General features: G+C 39.7%; 1 long non-coding RNA gene across 1 annotated transcript; it reads right to left on the bottom strand.

Annotated features, from left to right (window-relative positions):
• Nucleotides 1–1,841: 1,841 nt before the first annotated feature.
• LOC117527725 lies at nt 1,842–3,554 on the bottom strand. Its single transcript, XR_004565595.1, has 3 exons — nt 3,240–3,554; nt 2,559–3,206; nt 1,842–1,852 (listed from the first exon to the last, which is right to left on the bottom strand). It is a non-coding gene; the product is annotated as an uncharacterized LOC117527725 (long non-coding RNA).
• Between the last annotated feature and the right edge of the window lie 14,433 nt (nt 3,555–17,987).

Below are 17,987 nucleotides of genomic sequence, written 5' to 3'. Positions count from 1 at the left end.
TCTACCCCTTAGCACTTCCCCTTCCCCCTTCCCCTCCGTTTTGCTCGGGCATGAGAGACAGGGGGGTATCTCAATTCTCTTTTTGGAGCGAGGCAGAGGGGTAGACAGAGGGCTACCTACCCCTCCAAACGGAGTGAATCTGGATGCACACGCTGTTTGGAGGGGTAGGAAGAGCTTACCTCTGTCTCCAAGAAACAAACATGGCGCTGAAAGAGTCGCACAAATGTAAGCGGCTTTCATTACAAATTACACTGTTTAGAAAGTTATAACTTGCCAAAAAACTTTACAGGCAATCGCCTATGACAGCAACGTGCACTCACAGAAATATTTACCCTAACTTTTAAGATTTATGTTATTTTATTACATGACAAATTCCCATTTACTTTTTTTAGATAATTTTAATACAAACCTACCAAATAAACCTTACATGATGCATATTCATTACTGTAATAAATCCTATTCATTTGAAATGCATAATCCTCAGCTTTATGTATTTAGTATTAATAAAATATAATTACTCTAAATCAATAATAATGACAGTATTTATTTAAAATACATAAAGTATATTGTTTGAATTGCATAATAATTATGTTACCTATGCCATTTATCTTGTATAGGTAACAGTTAATATGCACAAAATTCTCTGACATGATTGCGATGCGTTGAAGAAATCTGCGTCTCCTACTTCTTCACATTGACGCAGAAAGGCGAGAAAATAAAAAGAGCAAACAGGCTACTGCAACAACTTGCGCTTTGGTTGCCATTTTGACTAACAGTGAATACGGCACTTTAAAGGGCGCAACATGATGACGTCAAACTCATAAGACAGGCAGCTGTTTTTTCGCCCCTAAGGCAGAGGGGTGTCTCAATTCATAGGGCTAGAGGCATACCCCTTCGCCTTACCCCTTGTTTTAAAGGGGTAGGTGTAGAGGTATGGTTAGGACCAAGGGGAAGGGGAAGGGGTACAAAAAAGAATTGAGATTGGGCCTATGACTAAACTAAATCAGAGATGCTTCGGAGAATGACAGCAAGGCAAACTCCAACGACGCATTTTAGCCTGAATACTCAAGGAAAGAAAACAAATAGCTGGGCATAATGAGCACCGCAACAACTTCTTTCAATTATTTTACATGCATGCACAGTTGTGTAGTGATACGTTGCATTATGGGCAATGACAAAACACTGGATGCTGCAGTTAAAAAGTTACGTTATGTTGGGCGCAAGCTGCTTTCAATATTATTTCTCTTTACTTGGTAGCTTGCCCATCAAAAATTTAGGAAGTGTATGTCTAAGACGTACATTTATGAGTTAAATATCACAATATTTACCTTCTCTGGCTGAGAGACCACACCACAGTTTACTTTAATCATCTGTCGCTAGTAAAATTCTATCAAATTCAAAAACGCGTATGACATTCAAGGAAACTCAGCGCAATGTTATTGCAACAGAAAATATATTTTAATTTGTAATCAAAGAACCAAAAAAAGCTATTAAGTAGTTAGTATTATTCCAAATTAAAGTCTGTTTCGGAAGATTAAAAATTATGTTTATGGTCTTGCTTTGTTCCTAGTGATGTTATCAGCTGTTCTTCCTTTTTATTGCTTGAATCGGTTCAAAACCTTGGTTTCTATGTTTTACAGGTCACAATAGGTGCTGAATTTGCATTTAGAAATTGTAAACATGATTATACAGTACTGTGCAAAATTCTTAAGCACCATAGGTGTTTTAAAAAAAATGTATAAATGTGTTTTTCTATTTTTCTTCATTAATGTGTCCACTGTAAGTGCAAATTTGAAATTTGCAATTGTTAATTTTGAAGAAAAAACATCACAGTGATTTTTTTTTCCCTTTTCTTTTATTAAAGAAAATTGTAAAATTGTCAAAACAAAGTGAGATGAATAAAAAAACCCAGTTACTTTGTAGCTTTACAGTCTAGTGCTTGCAACCTACCATCCCTGGTTCACCTAAGTGGCTCTACTCTACTCTTTTCTACTCTCCTATTTTACTCTTCCTTTTTAGATATTTAGATATACCTTTATATACTAGCATAGTTCCACCTTAGAATTGGAATATAATATATAAGATATACCTTGCTGAATTTTCATGATTTTACAAACAGAACTTTCATCAATGAATAATGAATTGATGATTATGATGTTCTTGTAAAACTGTGGGAAACTTCATCCCACAATAATGCGTCTTTAAAAGTGAAGGGCAGTCACATTACTTTTGTACTTTAATACTCATAATACTCATTAATGCTCATTTGATATTTAGAAGCTTTTTGGTATTATTTTTAAAACCTATGTGAATTTTTTTTCTAAGATTTTTGAACAGTACTGTAATTAATTGCACTTCCAGCATTTTAAATTTGTCAGCGATTTCAAACACCATCACACACAAATCTGTTTCAACACTGAAAGATAAATTGCACTAACTCATTTTGGGATGCATTCTGGTGCAGAAACACAAAGCATCTCATCAAATAAATATTTACTGCCACTATTCATCCAGATTAAAAAAAAAGGCATTTTCTGGCTTTTGCAGCTGTTTCCCACGTTTTTTAGATTGTTTGAATTTACCAGATTTATACAGCATGTTTCTAAGATTTACATTGTAAAGGCCAGATGTGAGCGCTGTCTTACGTCAGTGTTGCTAAGTCAGAGTGTTTGTGTTGTCGGAGCAGAACACCATGAAGAACCGAGCCTCTGGGGAGGATGTGACTTATGTCCCACGTTCCTGCTTAGGGACAGCCCCTAAAAACAACACACACGGGTCATATTACATACACTGTCCTGCCACCATGTACAGAAAGACCTTTTTAACTTATTAACTTACTAAGCTGTACTTGTTTTATTTATTTACTTATTTATTTGCCCATTTTTATAAAGTGAACGCTGCCATAGTTTTTGTTGTTGTTGTTTGCACTCTCTTTTCTATGTAACCTGGCAGATGTCATGTGAGGAAAAAAGACAAAAACAATAATAACAATATAACAAAACACTCATTTGAATGATTCATGCACATTTTTGATGTGTTCAGGAAGCAGGCAGAAAGCTGGTTTTTCTCACTTGTGAAGATGATTTTTAGTCATTATAGATGATTAACCCAAAATATTAAATAACCAACAGTAGTTTGGCACCCTGCAAGGTCTGCAATGTCTTCATTTTATGTAAAAGTAACTATGCATGCTAAAAGATGCCAACCTGTCCAAAAATAGGAGGTTCACTGGTCTTCACCTGTATCTATCAGAACTTAAATTTTCAGAGCTGAATGTGCAGGAGTTTTTGCACAGTTACCTACCCACTCACTGACTTACTAAGTCCATTAATCCTATGTGTCCTCTGCTAATCAGAAGGGATATTTTATCACAAATCAACCTGTTATCATCACAGTGATAGATATGGGACCTGACACACGGAAGATAATGGAGTGGCATCAGATCGGATTGATTTTGAGAAGTTTTGGTCACTATACTTGTAAAATTCCATCCTGACAAAAACACTGACACAACTGCAGTTACTGTCTCAAAGCCCTGATATGGTTTTGCAGCACATAGACAAACAAGCTAGTTGATCATTGATTAACCAAAAAAAAAAAAAAACATTCAATTTTGCAATTCTTAGTATTTCAAAATCGTTAAATCTGTCATAGTGCAAGAACTGTTTGGAGCTACAGTTTACCATAAGATATCATTTGAGTTGCATGTTGAACATCCTCAAAATGCCAAATTTCACTTGGGTGAGGGCAAAAGTGTTCCAAATCTGATGTTCCAAGACTTGGATGGCCAGCTGCCAATGGCATCACAAGATGGCCATTGAGGAGGGCGGTTGGCAGTTTTAGTTCTCTCTAGTCAGTGGCGCTTTGTGTGTGTGTGTGTGTCTGTCTTTCAAAATACTTTGTAGAGCAGTTAGCTAAGTTAGATTGCAGTTGGGATACCAATATATAGATCTTCTGGGTCCTATCACACTCCAGTTTGTGTTCATGGACAAGACACTTCATCTGCATGTTCTGAGTCCACCCAGCTGTGAATGGGTACCAGCTTTGGCCAGGGATGTACCTTGTATCAGACTGGCCAGGGGGAGTTGTAGACTCTTCTACTTCATACTACGGTATTTGGGGATAAGCTCACACACCAAGGGACCTCAGGGCCTATTTAAGACTTATTTCTATTACATGTTGCATTGTTTTTGCACTTTGTAAGTTTTATTTAATCATTTGTTAATGGAGATACCATAATATTTATTTGAGATTCCTCGTTATTTGTCACAACAAGGATACAAAATCTGATGGGGAAGTCAAAATCTGATACAAAAGTATTGGGAAGGGGGCTGGAAGACCAATTTAAAAATCATATAATGTGGGGGATGCCTATATAAACTTATATACTTATATAAACTTATATAAACTTGCTTAACTTTCAAAATCTTGACATATTGGTCTAAGAACAAAGTACAAATACAAATCCAAGTGAGATTATTGATATAGAGAAGAGAGTTTCCTACCATGACACCTGCTGGGTAACATTTCCTACTACCACAACTTGAAAATAATATAAAAATAAATAAGTAAATGGAAACACCTTTCTAGATCACCATCTTCTACTGCCTTGCACAGTTTACTTAAAACTAGAATATAAATATGTAACACGAGGATGGAACATTCCCGCTGACTTCGGACCTTGCCATTTAAGAAAAAAAAAATTAAGGGTCCCATGTGGGTTGTGGAGTGCACGCAGAGAACCACATGCACAGAAACAGGCCTGAATCTGGGCAGATCAACAAATCCGCACTCCGAATGTGTATGAGGAGTGGCAAGGAAGCAGAACGAAGGAGCCTCACATCATCTCTGTACTGTAACAGCTCTCACTGTAAACATTTCAATCACTCTGGCTCTGTTCCTCATGTGCACTTCAGCGCCCGGGTTATTTGTTTGCTGTGAAAGCACATTTTTAATTTTCCTCCAGTGATACCATACAGCTGTAATAAATTGTGTTCCTTCTGAAAGTTATTACATCAACCATGCTCACACTTACTGTAACTGCAACTGCATTTCTTAAAGTTCCAAGATGCAAACATTCTGTCTTGTCATGGTAATGTGCTAAAATGTCTTAAATGCTTATTGGAAGATGCATCTCAACAAAATAACTAGTAAGTGCAAGAAGGAGCACAAATGTAAGTTGACATGGAGCCATTTTAGTTAATGTTTAACGAAAGAGAACTGCATACTTGTAAAAAGTGTGCAAAAAAAAGATACACATGGCATCATGAATATCCAAGCATTCTACGTGTATATCCCCCAAAAACAAATTTTTAAATTGTGATGCCTGCCTCAGTGTTGGAGGTAGTATAACCGGGGGTGCAGTTAAAGAAGATATGAAACCGAACCGATAACAAAACGAAAATGGTAAAAAGCTTTTGACAAAAACTACTGATCATGTGGATTTCCAGTGAAAATATGTGCAAAGAACTGGCTAATCTGCCCATGGGTGGATACACATTTTAATCTTCAGTGCAAAGAAGTGTTTGAAAAAAGATGCTCTAGAATCCCTGACTGACAATAGGAACAGTCTGTGATTCAAGCAAGTTTATGCTACCATCCACAATGGCAATAAAAAAGCTTACAGCCCACATTTTGTACACAATGGCAGGCATACACAAATGTGGATGATATCCTTTCCAGAATGACAGCTATAGCCAGGTCATGAACACTGAAGAATTACTCATGTGAAAAGTATACCATGTTATTTGTTTTATCAAAAAGATTCAAAAAAGGTACAGTTTGAACTAGCTATGGCCTAAAGTTATTGAACTGATTTGTTCAATGGTCCAAATTTGCAAATTATTGGTTGAGCTAATATACTCGTAATATGTTTAAGGAATAAGCATCACTGTCTTGAATGTTTGAGCACCAACATTTCGGGCAAACAACGTTGACTGACTTGTCTTGACAGGTCACATAATAACTTATCATAAGGAAGGTACAAATTGCTCCTTTATAAAATCTTATTATCTTAACCAGTAACGGATCATTAAAAAAAAAAAAATTGGAGAAACTTTCATTTTTGACTCCTGTACAAACTGAGATTGGCCTTTGTCACCATTTTTGCTGTTTTTACTCCATAAATCAAAACATTTAGGTTGTGCACAGTAAAATCTATAATTTTTTTTTTTACAATCTTTATGCATAGACAAATGAAATGGTCCAATTTTCAAGAAGACTGAAGAATTTTTACACACTGAAAAAAGAATGAACTTAAAAAAGCATTACAGTTGGTAAAACCTGAATGAATTAAGTTCTTTGAACTTAAGTTAGCAAGTTAGATCAACTCTAACTTACAAACTGTTAAACTGCAGTGTTTTTAGCTGTTGCTTTGGCCAAGTGTCACTTCTTCATTTTTGTGCCCTCACAGTTACATCACCCCGGTGGGGACTGTAAGGCTCATTTTTTTTTGGGGGGGGGGGGGGGGGGGGGGCGCTGTTTGTACTCACATGAGAATTACAAAATAATTATACTGACATATTTCATATGATTCAATAAGTTGATGATGTATGCATGCTGGACTTTTAAAGTGGCTCCCACTGTACAAAGAACAGAATACCTGAGCATGATGTTTGTAGCTTTCCAGTGTTTGGTTTTCCCCCTTTTAGTGTGCATTGACTTTTGAATCCATTTTCAGCAGCCTCTGTTGTAATCAGTCATTGTGAAACAAGATGACCGTTATGACTGAATGTACTTCAGGGGCCCAAACAGTGGCCCCTTCTCCGTCCAAACACTTAGGCAGCACCAGTTCTCATTGGAAAGCCACAATCACCACCTGCTGCAGTCTCACAGTGGCCTAAAACAAACAGTATGTGAGAGGATTCCTGAGTGCGCCTGTTCCTGATCTCTTTTCTGCTACTGTAACGTGTGTTTTTATATAATCTGAACATATGTATGTAATAGTATAGCAACAGCATAAAACCTGTCTAAATATCTAGCAACATACTCCTTATACGAGTGCTTTGGGAGTGAAAAAATATGCATCAGATCAGTGTAAAAATGATAATCAGCAATAAATTAAAAGTTGTTTTTTAATGAATGATTTGCAAATACATTCATCTTAATAAAGTGGAAGATTTTCAGACAATTTGATTGTTGTGTTTATTTTGTGTGTACATATGAGTGCAGACATGAATGGTCAGTGGCGGGACCAGGAAATTTTTGTTGGGGGGGCTGAGGGGGGCTGGGGTAAAAGTTGGAGGGGCTCCACAAAATGTCATTGAAATGAACAATAAATAGTAAATTGCTTTATAAATACCAAGGTATATGTTTTAGTCACCCGTGCTATAAAATGTGGTATCAATGCACACATACATCACTTAGAATGATTACCGAACAATGATATACAGCTTCTGTATATTCTGTGTTAGTGCGCGGCTGCGGCCGACGTGTTTGATGAATTCCTGTGCAAAAAGTAGTTCCCAGATAATTGTGATATATTCCTGTGAGATAATAAGTATATCTCATTTAAATCAATTCTAAAATTTACCAGTAATAAAATTATAAAGATAAGTGAAGTTTTAAGAGTGGCCGTAATAAATATTTAGGAAACCTAAATTTTTGGAGCATGGAGTTAAATTTGTCTCATTAATACTTGCAAATGCACAGAGGGTGATTTACAAATATCCTTTGATTTGTACACGTGCTTTGTGATCCACAAACACAAATTTCTGATTTGTAACTTGTGTGTGGGTTTTTACAAAGAAATGTTTATTCGCAAAACTGAAAATTCTGTTTGTGAAGGATTCAGCATTGGTAGATCACCGAACACACACATTCATCACTTTGCTCAGTTACGCAATATTGAGACATTCTCAGCGCAAAACTGCAGTTGAGATCCACAGATATGTCAGTCGCTATTCACATTATTGGCAGAATTATTGGGGAGCTGGGGGGGCTTGGCTCATTGTTGGGGGGGCTTAAGCCCCCCCAAGCTCCCCCTTGGCGCCGCCACTGTGAATGGTCTTATTCGGAAAGTTAGAGAAAGTATGTGCTTTCTTTCTTTCTTTCTTTTTCTTTCTTTCTTTCCCTCCTGTGTCTCATGCTTAATTGAAAATGGAGATAAAGTCTCTCAAGTCTTGTCCATCTCGTTCACTGTCAGTCTGTGCCATGATAGCTCTCATTTTAACTGTCTGTTCTCTAGTTTTCTGTGCAGAGATGTTCCATTCCTTGTCCCATTAAGCTTTAGGTGATTATGGAACAATTCAAATAGAAAAACAGTGCTGTGCAAAAGGTCTTTAGCATAACAAGATGCTGTAAACATTGAAAAGTTAAAGCTCAAATTACTTTATTTAATTGAGAAAACATGCTAAATTCTCTGCATCATTTTTTAATTTTAATTTTATTTTTTGTAATTAGCAATTGGAAATTCCAAATTTGTTGTACTAATGAACAAAAACCATCAACACCCACATTTATACAATAACACAACTGTGCCTAAGATTTTCACACAGTCCAGTCTTATGGAAATTACATCATAAAAGTACAAAAATGTGTTTCATAATATTTATAGTAATAAGCATAGGCAACTCTCTGCACAAATCCGTCTCCCGTTGTCTGTTTTTTCTCCTCGTTAAAGATGAAACAACTTTTGTTTTTGTTGTTGTTGCCATATTAAGTGACCAAAGTTAAAAATTTTTAACTTCTAGCAGCAAGTTCTGTCACATTGTGCTGCTGCTGTGGTCACAGCCAGAAGTGACCACAGCTGTGTTTTGTCTTTAATGAAAAGGACAAATGGACAGTGAGAGATGGATTATTTAAGTGCAGAAAGTAGTCTGTCTTTAAACAGGAATAATAAACGGGAATCATTGGTATGATATTCCAGAGAGGAAAAATTTATAACCTTACAAAAAATTTACTTTTTAATCTGCTATCTTTAAATAGAGTTGTGCTCAAAAGTTAACATACCCTGGCAGAAGGGGTTTTTTTTGGGGGGGGGGGGGGGGGGGTTTGGCCTTTTCTCAGAAAGTATGAATGATAACAAAAAACTTTTTTCATTCATGCTTAGTGGTTGGCTGAAGCTATTTATTGTCATCCCTATTCTTAATACTGTGTATTGCCCTCTTTAACATCAATGACCGCTTGGAGTCTTTTGTGGTAGTTGTACATGTGTACATGTGGCTCTCTGATGGTAAAGTTGCCACTGAATATGTCTTGGACTTTATTTACATTAATTACAAAGAATTACAGACAGTTTGGCACTCTATGGTAAATCTGCATAGAGTAGACAGTTCTCAAAAACTGAGTGACTGTGCAAGAAGGAGAAGAGTGCCAAAAATGGCCAAAAAAGCCCTTAAAATTCTGCCAGGGTATGTAAACTTTTTAGCACCACTGTATAATGCTGGGCACAGTCCTCAAACTCTGTTGTGTCTTTCCTTTAAATCAATTATTGTCCTTGTTGTTATTGAAAAATGATGGTGCCTCACGTCATTAATTGCAGTTTGTTACTGCAGACATAACTGTACCGATCTCTGTGACAGGTTTTCTGCCGGGCAAAATCTGAATGAGAGTGTGTGTGTGTTTGGCAAGAAGGCAGTTGTGTGTACATCTGCTGCCCGCACCCGTTTGTATTCAGCATGTGCCCTTCTGTGTCTGTAATTCGGGTGTGTCCTCCTTGTGTTTCATCCTCTGTCTTTGTCCTCAATCTGTTTCCTCAATTGTTTTTGTGATCAGTCCCCTGTCCGTGTCTCTGTGTCTTGTTGTCTTTGTATCATTGGTTTCCTCTTGTCATCTGGTTTGCAACCCATGTTCGCATCTTAGTCACTTCCAAGTTCCATGTTAGTGTTCTGCTGTTGTTTCTTGATGTAGTTTTGGAAATTGTTTAGTTATTTTTGAGTATTGTTGCCTCCTCATTTGTGTTTTTGTTTTTGTTATCTCTTTTCGTCCTCTCTTGACCTTTGACCTCTGCACACAGCTGTCGTTCATTTGTTCATTACTTGGTTTGGTGTAGCTCTTCTTCCTTGTTTATTTGCTGGTTCCTTTAACGTTGGTCACTTCGGTCACATCAGTAACCTCTGAGTTTGTACGTACCTTGAGAATTGTTTGTCACCTCCTGTAGCCACTGTATTTACTTTGTGTGTGTCCTCCATGATTAGATTCCTTTGTTGTGTTTTTTTTGGACTCTTTACCCCTGTTCTTTCATGTCACTTGTTTGGACTGTTTGTCTCCACTGGAACATTAAATCACCTTGGCTTTTGCAACTTACCACCTGTCTTGGCTGCCTGCATATTGGGTTCAGTTCGTAACTGTATCTGCTCATACAACAGCAACAGAAGAAGGTTGTATGTTTTACTGAGCACCTTCACAGTGGAGAAAAGACAATGTAGGCACACAGACATAGTGAGGAAGTTAGACTTCATGAGCCCATGATTCTAGCCACTTTTGCATTCAGACCTAGACGAATCCCGCTCAACCCACCTCTCAAAAAAAAAAAAAAAAAAAACCTATCCAGCACAAACTGGATTTGACCTGAATCCCGCTAAAGCCGGATTGCCAACCAATGTCTGAAGCAGGTAGATAGTTATTTTAGAGATGTGGGCTGTTGTCTGCCTGGGTGGTTGCCATTTAGGACCATAGGCACTTCTGTGGTGTTGTTGGTGCAGCGAAGTGTGGCATCACTGCATGCCCCCAGATTCAACTTGACTCGATTTTGTTATTAACACATGGAAAATCCTGATTCGCATACTACTCTATACGTCATGTTACCCCCCACTGTTATATGTGCATTTATTCATAGTAAATCACTCACAAAACATTCACCAAACCAATGTGTTACATTTTAGAATGCCCATGCAAGTTAGCACTTGTTATATGGGATCTTAGTAAACCAGGTCCTAAATGTTCTGTAACTAGCTGAACACTGTAACTCTTACTCACTTCATCCTTGACTGATTTCCAAAACCAGATCAATCTTGTTTGTGCCCACATGAATCATCTTCATCTCTTGTTGATTTGCATTTTCCATCGTCATCAACATACACGAGTTGGAAACATGGTTTGCATGTTTGATTCCTGCATCGTAGCTGTATAGGAGGACGGCTTGATGAGACAGTCGAGTCTTGATCTGGGTGTGTCTGTCTGATTTTTATGGGTCAGCTCCTCTCAATCCCATACACATGCACTCACTAATGCACTCAATCCACCTCACCCTCGCTGCTAAATCCTCACCCCCATTGTTCCTTTTCAGATGAAATCCTCAAACCATCAGCTCTCTGGTGCAGACTACTCTTGTCTCCTCTCTTTACTCTGTTCTCCCAGTCTGTCTGCAGTCAAGGCTAATGCACTGCTTAATGGCCCTCTAACCCCGCATTCACGCTCTGATTACACTGCGGCACACAGCACAAGCACAAGTGTACCTGCCGGGCCAACTCACCATACATGTGTATGCACACTCATGTGCATCTATGTACATAAAGGGCTACGTCTGTCTGTCTGTCTGTCCGGGATAAACTCCCAAACTATAAAATATATCCCTAAAAACTATATATATTCTGAATCCTCATGACATGGGGAACAAACTGGTACTATTTTTTTACTGAACTGAAAATTACCCCCAAAATAGCTGGCTGTGGGTATGACCAGGCAGATTCAAATTTCCAGCCCTGTATATGTGTTGGCCATCTCTGTTTATTTAATCCCTTTCTACAGCACAGCACAGCCACAGTACACTCAGCAAAACAACAACATGCTTAGGCTGAGGCTGTGGGTATGACCAGGCAGATTCAAATTTCCAGCCCTGTATATGTGTTGGCCATCTCTGTTTATTTAATCTGTACAACCCAGTTTGCCTTCCTGTCTGAATACATTCATTTTATGTTGGTAAAACTGCAATGTTAAAAACAGTGAAATACACCACTACCTCAATTTTGATTCATTTATATTTACATTTACTGTTACCTACCTTTTGTGTGTAATTTTGTTATTTGCAAAACAAAGTCTGCATAAAGGACTTCAAATGTGTTTGTCTTTTAACCAAGTATTTCCACTTAGTTTGGGGAGTCCACCTCTTATAGTTCTGCTGGACAAACTTTAGCCCATTAACTATTATATTTATAAGACATCAGCATTACAAAAACAAATGTTGGGCAATTGTTTTGATTAAAATGATTGGCATTTGGCTTACGTCTAAAACGGGTTAACCCAGGCAGTGCCAGGTACCCCAGCTAGTATACAAATAAATGTGCAGAAACAGGCACAAAACAAGCACTGGTCAAGAAAAAATTGCAGCTGTAGACCTGTAGGCCAACTTTTAGATTTGGTGAAGTCAGTTTGTGCAACATGTTTGCATTTTGATATTAATTCCACAGGCTGCTGCCTAACTGCATTTCCTCTACAAGTACACATCCTAATTACCTTTTTAACCTCTGGTTTCCTGCCTCTTGTCCTGAAAACAGAATTTCTTTCATATGTCTAGTTCCAACATTCTTCCAAGTGTAGTGATTGTTCTTCTCATTTATCAATATAAACAACATCAAAGGTCATAAAACCACTACTTATCTGGGTCAAATTAATTCTCCGTCAGCACTAATGGCCTCTCAATCCGAGTGGATTAGGATTAACAAATCACCCCTCAGCACATGCACAATTTGGCCCACATTTAGAGCTTTATTTTACTTCATCAACACTCTATTTTGAATCTCTGGCTTCAAATATAGTAAATGTTACAACTTCTGTGCCAGAGGTCAGGTCAGGTTATGTCAGGTCAGGTCAGGTCTGGGAGCACCCAAGTGGGTTCTTTACTTGGAAGCATATTGATGTTGTAGCCCCGTTTATACCCTTCACAGTGAGAGGAACATGATTGTTTAGGTCAACAGAAGGAGCTGATGTGAATGTTTCCCTGGAGTTATTAGTGACGGGTCACCCACAAGAACGTCACTGTCTGTGTTCCATTTTATGTTCCTGAGAAAGAATGAGAGGACAGCGCATTTTCCCTCTCACACCAGCTATCCTTCCCATCCAAAAATTGCTGTCTTTAAAGTTGTGTCCTTTAGATGAAGGTAATCTGTGCTGCTTGATATGTGCTGGAAAGTCTTACAATTCATGTGATTTGGAGTCCAATCCTTAGGGCCCCTTCACACATAACACGAAAAATGCAGAAACCCGAAGAAAATCCACGAACCAAAAACGAAATGGGGAACTGCGAAACATTCTGCCTGCTGTCGTGAGGGACGCACGGTTGCACAGGCGTGCACGATACCGCGGCAACGGTTTTGCGCACGCTCGTGATCATGCGCAAGAACACAGTGCGAGCATGTGGAAAGTCGCACACACAGCAGCAGAGGGAAAAATTTATAAAACACCACAATTTATAATACTTAATTCCTGTTATAAAGAGCAGATTTAGCCTCCGCCTAGAAGTACACCATGTTTTATATGAATTAGCTGATGCGCTCGAGCCGGCCGGCTCCCGTCTCATGAAGAGCCGGGCTCTCGTGTCGCGAACACATCAGCATGGTGTGTCCAGCACACAGTGATCCGCTGCAAATGTGATATGTTTTAATTATTACAATGTGGGAAGATCCCGCAGTGACACGTGCCTCGCAGGGGCGTCCCGTGGGGTGATTTCCTGCATGGCACGATATTCACCAGTGTTGCAGTGCGCTGATGCAGCGGTCAGCTGAAGCAATGTATTTTAATTTATTTCCATGTGAGGACAGCTTGCCGACGTCCGCGCTTCACACTGCAGTTATGCAACTTAATATCCTACAAGCCAGTACAGGTGTTCTTGAGCTGTGAGTTGCGAGTACAGATATCTAACCAGCTGCACGTCACAGGGGGACATGCTCTCTCAGCGGACCTCAGCAGCTGATAGAACAAAAAGGCTCTCACTCTCTGTTGCTTTATTCTGTGATTTTAATTTAATCTATGTATTATTATGTGTTTGTCCTGCATCTGTCTGATGTCTGTGTTTTTACATCCCGCTGACAGTCTGTGGTCAGCTGACAGATGCTGTGTGGCCACAGCAAAGTGCATGAGCAAAGCAACCGGACTCCAGGACCTTCAGCCACAGCTGACAATGTTGGATTCATGGTGTGTGTGTGTGTGTGTGTGTTGGTGGGGAGCACGAACTCCACAAGCCATTTGTGTTGGGGGGGAGGCGGACAGCGACGACACACTCCACACTCCATTTGTGTCTGTGTGTGTGTGGGGGGGGGGGGGGAAGCACAGCTACACCCATGTGTGTTGCTAGGTGATGCCACACTCGTGTTGCACTTTGGCAGTTTTCACAGACAGCTCAAATGTGATCACCTGCTGTCTACTATCATACCAGGTGCAGCGAGTGGTGGGTATTGACACCTGGAATTTGGCCGACACCTGCCGATGGGGGATCGAATGAGCACGCGCAGGGCATTCGCTGTCTTGCTTATGTGTGCAAATGATTGTAGCGCCACGTGTACGAGGCGTTTGAGGCAGCTCTGATTTTTCACGAATGGCATGCAATTCCTTGTCCGTGTGCTAGTCGGCTTCAGTTGTGTTATGTGTGAAGGGGCCCTGAAGAAAGCGGAAAACGTACAACAAAGTTTTGCACCTGGTGTAACATATGACCTGATGGCTATTATTGGTGACCCAATCAACTTTAGTCTCACTCCAAATGCCACAATAACTGTGTGAGTTTCCTTTGACTGAGCCAGATAGACAACTGGTGAAACATCGTGAGGACTGATGAGGGTATTTGAGGTGTTCAGCTGTTTAAAGCAGTTATTAGAGGAATGAAGTGACCTCCACTTAAGATAAACAAGGTTAAGGATAAATAAGTATTTATACAATGTGGGCAACTTTGCTAGAAAGTCAGAATGCAATTGGTGTAAGAGAAAGATGATTCCTGCAGTGAAGTGGGTCAAATTATAACACAAAAAATAACTTCTCTCTCTCCTTCATAAATGCACTTTCCTGTGTTTAAATGGTGAGAGTGCTGCAGGTTTAAAATGCACATAATATACAACATACACAACAGCACTCACACCAACGCATACATTAGCCCATGGACCAAGCACGTTTTTGTTATCACTCAAGGGGACTAAACAACATTTACAATCCAGCCTTTTTATATCATAGCCTACACAAAAATGTGTGGTGGCCATCACAGCGGGGGCCGCTATAGCCACGGAGGGGTCATTGGAGGATTCCACAGGGGTCAACATTTTTCAGTGCTCCAATCATACTGAAATACATGCCACATTATTTCCAAAAAGCATCCACAAAGATATAGTCTGGATTATCTATGACTAAATGTTATGGATTTATGGAGTAAAAACAGCATAAATGTCAACCAAAGTCTATTTCAGTTTATGCAGGGGTCAGTAGTAATTGTTTGCACCATCTGTTGTGCTTAGTTATCGCTGTACAGGGTAACTATAGAATCCAATGGACATTAACCTTGTTTGACCATTACTTTGGAGACCAAGCACTCAACACAGTCAAAACTAATCCATTTATTAGATTTGTACCAAAATTGGAGCAACTTTGCATTTTGTCTCCTGAACAAATTTTTGCCGTTTTTGCTGTTTTTAACCCCATAATTCCATAATATTTAGCCATAGAAACTCCAATCAAAACTCATCACCTCATCTCATCTTCAACTGCTTATCCAGGATCAGGTCGCAGGGGGCAACAGCTCCAGCAGGGGACCCCAGACTTCCCTTTCCGGGGCAACATTGACCACCTCTGACTGGAGGATCCCGAGGTGTTCCCACACTGAAAAAAAAATGCTACTTTGGATCAGCTTAAAAAAATTGATGTAATTTGTTACAGCTATTTTTTTTTTTTTTTAGTTTCTCACAATGTATATTTATGATTTTGTAAAGTGATTCCAGCAGATTTAAACTGGAAACCACAATTTTCCATTAGACCAGTGTAAATAAGTACTTTGAATGAAGTGCACTGTGTTTCACTTTTTTCAGTGCAGGCCAGTGTGGAGAAATAATCTCTCCACCTATTCCTGGGACTTCCCTGGGGTCTCCTCCCAGATGGACGTGCCTCGAACACCTCCCTAGGGATGCCCGAACCACCTCAGCTGGCTCCTTTCAACGTGAAGGAGCAGCGGCTCTACTCCGAGCCGCTCCAATTAAAACCTTTTTGGAATCTTCACAATCAGGCAAATAATGTTCTATACCAGGGGTGGCCAAGTTTGGTCCTCGAGAGCCACATTCCTGACACTCTTAGTTGTCTCCCTGCTCCAACACACCTGAATCCAATGAAAGGCTCATTAAAAGTCTGCTAACGAGTCTTTCATTGGATTTAGGTGTGTTGGAGCAGGGAGACAACTAAGAGTGTCAGGAATGTGGCTCTCGAGGACCGAACTTGGCCACCCCTGTTCTATACTTTTCAATATGAATGGAGCATTTTTAAATGTCAACATCATGTACATTGAGGCTGGATTGCAAGTGTTGTTTAGGCCCCCTTAAGTGGTACCAATTTGGTCAAAACTGGCTTTGCGCTCATACAGTACCTGACTTGTCTTCTTTGTGTATTTATCTGTCTCCACCTCCTGGTGCCCCATCCACCACACAACGGGTCCGTAGTGACAACCTCCCAAGTAAACTGAGCCATCTATCTGATGCAGCCAGATGAGAGGCATCCCCCTGGTCTTTTTCCCAGTTGTTAAGGTGCTCAACACTGTCATTTCAGTTTATTTGTATCATGCCGAATCTGATTATAAGTCACCCAAGCCGCCTCACATAAGTAAGGCGTAACCTGACACACGTACACAAGTAAGCACACTGGCAACAGGGGTAAGGAAAATCTCTCTCAGGCAGTTTTTTTTATTACAGGAAGAAACCTCAAGCAGACCAGACTCACTGGGGTGGCATTTGCTTTGGCCATGCTAATAAAAACAAAATAATGGCTAACAACAGCACAACAATGAATTGTCAAGCATGCAGAGACGAAAATATTGCACTGTAGTACCTGTGTGCTGAATCACATGGCCCAAATGTTGTGATATTCCCTCACCATGCAAGTATCACTACTGATTTTAGTCTCTTTAACAAAGTCATTCCACTCGTATCCAATGATCCTCCCAAAAGACCTATCCCCAAAGACATCCAGTCGTCACCTAAGATCACTGGTTAGGGTCTAAATCTCACAGCCATACAGTGAGACTGAAGCACCGGGACCTTTGACTTGGACCTTTGTTCTCCGACAAAGATATCAGCATCACCAAACACCTCTGTCCGGGGATCTCATGATTCCATAAGCTCTTCCAAAGTGTCTCTCGATCTGAAAGGCTGAATACCCAGAAACATGAATGTCACAGCTGAGATACGTGAATGTCTCTCAGGGTTCAACACAGATACATTTCGGAAGACTGAGTTGAGGAAATCATTGGACGTCTGGCTCTTACTCTTGATCCAGAGACTCACAAACTCAGAAGCTCCGATTCCTCGCTCATCTGCTCTTGTACGGTACCCAGGTCATCCACTGATTATAAAAATGAATTCTTTGTAATAATCTGATAACTGCTGCTTTTATGAGTTTTCTGATGAGAGATAAAGTACAAACTTGACTCCTATGATGATAACAATGACAGATGGTAGCTTGGATTTCAAAGTCTCGGAGCAGGATCCCACTGAGCTGTCAGGTCAATCCTGGTGCATATTCTTCATGACTGTATATGGACTGGCCATCACAGATCTGCTTTATTAAGATGTATGCATCATCTGATTTCTGCTTCAGTGGACAAATCTGGCTTCATCTCTTTCTGCCTTACAAGGAAAAGTAAAGTTCCAAAGGGTACACTTATCAGTCATCTCTTCTGCTCCACTATTTCACCTTTATCGTCTTTCTCCATGTCAGTGTCTCAGTATGCATCACTTTGTTGCTCTGTCTTATGTGTTTATTAGTAGAAGGAGCATGCCTAACTATGCCTCAACAGAACAAACTAGAATCTTGCATACGTGGCATTAGGATTAACAACATTATTGGATGTCTGAAGTTCTGTTTAGCCT

This window comes from Thalassophryne amazonica, chromosome 16 (assembly GCF_902500255.1).
Source record: "Thalassophryne amazonica chromosome 16, fThaAma1.1, whole genome shotgun sequence".
NCBI lineage: Eukaryota > Metazoa > Chordata > Actinopteri > Batrachoidiformes > Batrachoididae > Thalassophryne > Thalassophryne amazonica.
The sequence above is the reverse complement of the archived record's forward strand: the minus strand, read 5'-3'. Positions and strand labels throughout refer to the sequence as shown.